General features: G+C 39.3%; 1 protein-coding gene across 3 annotated transcripts in view; it reads right to left on the bottom strand.

The window, feature by feature from the left end:
• Positions 1 to 5761, bottom strand: part of Myo1b (myosin IB) — a 149202-nt gene that overhangs the window by 123066 nt on the left and 20375 nt on the right. The window lies entirely within an intron of this gene.

The following is a 5761-nucleotide window of genomic DNA, read 5'->3' as shown; positions in this document are numbered from 1 at the left end:
GAAGGAAGGAAGGAAGGAAGGAAGGAAGGAAGGAAGGAAGGAAGGAAGGAAGGAAGGAAGGAAGGAAGGAAGCAAGCAGCAAGCAAGCAAGCAAGCAGCAAGCAAAGCTGTGGATCAAGGAGAAAAGCATTAGCCTTGTACAAAAAAAAGCTCAGGGACAGCATCCAGGCACAGAGCTCAAGCACAAAAAAAGAAAAAAGGTAAAAATAAAAAACAAATCTCCAAATTAATTTATCCTTCTGGTTAAGAGCTCTCCAAACCTCGGTATTCTTGCCAAAAATTTCAGCACCACTACTGCTAATTGTAAGAAAAGCCATGTTCTCCCTGATATTGGCTAAAATTGGTATTTCCTTCTTTTCTCACATCTCATTTCAAGCAAGGGTACCCCACGTTCCCTCCTTCCAATCCACACCCTTAACCTAACCAATGACCTCACTTTGGCACTACCTATCTATAGCCTAGAAATCTCTACTGTGGCTCAGACCATACAAACTCAGTAGTAGAGGCAGGTAGCCCCTCCAGATTCAAACATGATTATATCTAATGGTACTGTGATAACTAAAATGTAATGTTAAATTGTACATTAAATGTCAAATTTTCATTTAATGTAAAATTCAAATGTATTCTGAAGATCAATCCATATTTAAGCAAATATCCAGTTAACCTTCTCTCACTGCAAACCGGAACATTGTATTCCTTTCCTCAACCTTAAATTCTTAGTAGCTCAAGTACTATTGCGTTAGTTCATTTCATACAATGCTTAGCACAATGTCACATGAAAGTCACTTAACTGTAAACTGATCTTGGCAGCTCCATGTTTCCTTTGTTTTAATATTATAAAAATAGTACAGAAGCTGCCAACAAACCATAAATGTGATGAAAATTTTGAAAAGAATAAAGTTCATAAAGAAAAGAAGAGCAGGAGAAGGGTATCAACTCCAATTTCCTCACATTTCTGGCATCATTCAATAAAAAAATAGCATTTTTAGAGCAACAAGTTTTCCCAGTTGATGCTGGAAAAATTGGTATCACTGGGATTCAAGGAAATGAAAATGAAACAAATTAGAACACAAAGGAGCTGCAGAAATGTTCTGAATTCTTTTACAAGTGACACAGTGATTTTCATTTTTAAAGATTTTCTCTTAACCAAAGAAACAAAGCTAAGTCAATTTTTATTTATGTTTTCATCTTATCTAGGATGCACAAGACTGCTATTATAAAAAGAAAATTATTTTCCTGCAATGCTCTGACATTCTATCATCAGGACCCAATTGATCTGGCCTGGTAAAGGATGACTCCAAGTTTCCTAACTGATCTGATCTAGACATGACTGTCTCAAGAAAGTTTCCAATGGTCTTCACACTCCAATCCACCTGAAGTGGAGGCTTGACACTGAATAAATGAACTACCATTAGAACCAGTTACACTAACATGTATAACAATATAACCATTGGTTGAACCTCTCATAAGGTAAGCCTTCTGTAGGGGGAAAAAAAGTACTTAAAATTTTCCCCTTCTGTTAAAAAAAAAAGTTAATTTCTCAAATGTAATTTATTTTTCAGTATACAGATCTGCTATTAGCAGAGAAACTAATTACTGAGTCGCCCTTTAAAACCAAACTTCACAATGGTCAAATTCTTGATAAAAATCTGCCTCTGTGGCATTCTTGCATAGAGAACAAACTCTGCTGCTGCTTCAAGTTCAAAATCAAAAGCCACACTAATAACATGCAAGTTTCTTTTTGTTCTTTGTTGAGCTATGTGTTGTTTATTCACCGCCCCCCCACATCCCCAACACCTACAAAAGGATCTGACCTGCCGATTATGTCCAGTCTTTGTTAATTGCCACTGATTCACACTGAGTACTTTCACCACTAAGTGGACAGCAGAAGCCCATTTTCTCTCATAGAAATATTCTTAGGTAAATACATCAAAGTCACTATATCTTATACTTAGTATTTTATTAAGCCTATGTGTCATGTGAAGAAATCCTTAAGTTACATCCTTTCCTCCCTGATTAACCACTCTACTGTGGTAGACTGTTTGCACTAATAGCTGGGGGGGGGGGGGGGGGGTTGATTTCCATCCTTGGATGCATATCCTCTTTAACACATGGCTTTGTCACTCTACCAGAAGATAGGCTACACTCTCTTTTCCATCCTCCTTATGCATATTATTCTCTAAACTACAATGAGATAAACAAGATAGCTTATTGCCAGGTTTGGTGGCCCCAGCCTGGAATCCTATTTGGGAGGCAGAGATGGGGAATCAAGATAGCCTGGACATAAAAGTTCTCAGACTCCCATCTTGAACAACGGCTGGGCACAATGATGTATGTCTGTCATCCCTGGTAACATAGGAAGCACAAGGAGGCGGAATATAGTCAAGGCTAGTCCAAGTTAGCCAGTACAAAAAAGAGCTGGAAGAAATGTGGTTTAAGTAGTAATGTGCCTAGTAAACTCAAGGCACCTGAGTTCAACTCCCAGTATCACCAAAAATTAATGTGCTTATTTTCCCTGCCTTTGAATCTGGACTTGTCCATGGGACTTGATATGATCAAAAAGACATTAGGTAAATGAGACCCAGGCAGAGATTTGAAACTCTGTGGATTAGGATGTGCCTTTTGTTTTTAACTATCATGTACTCATTATGTAAATGAGCTTGTGCTTATCTTCTGGAGAAGTCAAGTGGAGAGCCAAGATACCCCCCATCTGGACCAGCTCTACAACCTGCACTGTTAGACTCATGGCTGAGGCCTCCAGAGAGGCTGGCTAAAGCCCCATAGCGGTGGATACTAGGTGAGACCAACAGAAAATACACAAAGCTGAACTCCACCTAAATTGCCATCCCAGAGAACTGTGAGCTAATAAATGGTTGTTTTCGGCTCTTCATTCCTAGAGTGATTTGTCTCACAGTACAAATAACTAATACACTTACATAGTTCCACAAACACATAATGGAACATGCAGGACGAGCCTTAGCAATCTAAGTAGGCAAATATTAAAACCAACTATGCTCTCTTCTCCATCCTTCTTTATGTACACAATTCAGATATATATTCTCTAACCTTTTAACTCCTAACAGGTTTGTCCTCTACTAGGGGTACCTGTCCTGCTTCGATTTTGAGTTACATGTTTTAGCCAAAAGTTTAAGTATGCCCCCATGTGACAGAATAATTCAGATATTCACAGTAACATCTGAAACACAGAAAGAAATTCCTGACTGCAGCTGATTGGGTGGGAGGGGTTTAAATTGCACCCCCGTTTCAGGCAGCAACAGACAGAACATTCAGGTTAACTACAGCACCAGAGTAATAAACTTTGTCAGGAATCAGAACAAGTGACCAGACATTTCATTTTTGTACTAGTGGACTTATATGAAGATATCAGGTATTTTCTTATTGCATCATCTTCTAGAAAGCAGAATAAACAAATTCATTATTGCATAACCACTTCTAGCCATTTCCTGGCTGAGTATCCACTCCTTCTGAGTATCCACTCACCAAAAACTCCTTCCATCCCATTGCCCTAAGAGGTCAGTCTCTACTAGTTAGGAAGGGGAAGGAAAAAGGGAACAAGAAAAGAAAAAATGAGGAAAGGGAAAAAAGATTTATGTTTTGACAAACTAGCAGATTTATTATTCACATCTCCAGAACAGATATTAGATCAAGAAAGTTCAAACATTCCTAAATGAAAACTATCTCCCCCTTCGTATTTCAAGTACCTGAAACACTCAAAACTCCTTACAAATAACTAAACAGTACTTGAACATTCCTCTTGTAATTACAGTAGAAGTGACTACTTTTCTGAAGAACTTGTCTGGAGGAAACTGAATCCAGCAGCTTTCTCTCTCCAGACTATGACTCAGAATCCCTCCACACCTACAAAAAAAAAATGCCCCAGATTGTCAAACCATAGAACCAGAATGCCATGCATTTTATTCTGTATCAAACTCTTACAGAACTCAATACTCTCAGGAGACTCAATTTCAATGTCTAGGGAGGGCCACTTTCTCAAAGAAATCCCAGAAGAACGAATGTCTCTCCAGGGTTGAAAACCACTGCTGTTGGCATTCCTTTTGCAGATTCTAAGGACCAGCTTTTACTATCCAGTACAACAACCATACTTGTATGCTGCTATTTTCTACCTCATCTTCCCCTTTAAAAACTCTAGGTCATGAAGTCTGAACACTCTGTGAAAGGAAACCTCTAGCCTCATTTTCACGTTAGCTACATTACCAATGCACTTGGCATGTACAGTCTCAGCATATGATGGCAATAATAACTGTTCACTGAGGGAGACTCAGGGGCCACCCTATGGGCTCCAGTGTTTGATGATGACTCATGGTAGGGAATAAAATCAGGGGCTGGGAATGTGGCTCAGTAGTAGGGTGCTTGCCTGGTAGTATGGGTGAGGCTCTGGGGTTTAATCTCCAGCACCACAAAAAGAAACAAGAAAATTTCCATTTCAATCACATGCATGTAGTATTTCCCACCATAAAACCAAGTATGTGTGTGTGTGTATGTGTGTATCAAACACACATACACACACACACACAAATTTATTTGAGACAAAAACTTCATAAAACCCAAAAGGTATTTAATATGTTTTATTCCCTGACATTTTCTTTATCGAGTCTGTTCATTACAATTTTTTGGATTGCTGATTTTAACACTTTAAATGGTTTCCACTGAAGAATGAAATGTGCAGTCTTAAAAACATGATGTTCCAAGAGCATTCTTCTTAACCATTTTTTAGTTGTTGGTGCCCTTTAAATACCAATGAAAATGGATGAACCATCTCCTTGGGAAAAAAACATATGAATCCCAAGAACATAAAACTTTTCATAAAACCCAGGCACAGTGGTTGAGCCAATAATCCTAGCTACTTAGAAGGTTGACTCATTCAGGCAAAAATGTCCACAAGACTCCATCTTAACCAATAGCTGAACACATTGTCTGTTACCCCCAGCAACTCAGGGAAGCATAAGCAGAACTGCAGCCTAGACTGACCTGTGTATAAAGCAAGACCTCAAACATAACCAGCATCACCAAGCACCAGTGGTTCATGCCTATAATCCTAGCTACTCAGGAGGCTAAGATAGAAGATCAAGGATTGGAGCCAGCCCAGGAGGACAAATGTTCAAAAACCTTATCTCTATTCAAATAGCGAAAACACAGAAAGAGAGGCATGGCTCTAGTGGAAAAGGCTGTGAGAATTCAACCACAAGTACTGGCAATAAAACACATAAAAAATAACCAAAATAAAAAGGTGCTAGGGGCATGGTTTCAATAGTTGAGTGCTTGCCTAGCAAGCACTAGCCCCTAAATGCAATCCCAAGTATGAAGGGGTTGGGGGGGGAGGAGGGGAGATAGACTGAAATACTGAGTACTAAGAACTCCCACTTAATACGAAGAAACGATGTTCATGAATAGAAATAGAAGATGGCACATCAAAAGAAAAAGAAAAAAAGAAGAAAGAAAAGAACCACACAAGAAAATTCTAAAACTACAAAAATAAGAGAGCCAATGGCCATTTCCACCAGCCCTGAGTGTTAAGTCTGTGTCAGAGCACAGCATAATAATGGCCAGCAAGAGACAAAGGAGTTTTGTTTTGTTTTGTTTTTTGGGGGGTTGGGTCGTGGTGCCTGAACTCTGGGCCTGGGCGCTGTCCCTCAGCTCTTCAGCTCAAAGCTAACACTCTACCACTTGAGCCACAGCACCACTTCTGGCTTTTTTCTTTTTGCTTATGTGGTGCTGAGGA

Source organism: Dipodomys ordii, unplaced genomic scaffold, assembly GCF_000151885.1.
Source record: "Dipodomys ordii isolate 6190 unplaced genomic scaffold, Dord_2.0 Scaffold5, whole genome shotgun sequence".
NCBI classification, from domain to species: Eukaryota; Metazoa; Chordata; class Mammalia; order Rodentia; family Heteromyidae; genus Dipodomys; species Dipodomys ordii.
The sequence above is the reverse complement of the archived record's forward strand: the minus strand, read 5'-3'. Positions and strand labels throughout refer to the sequence as shown.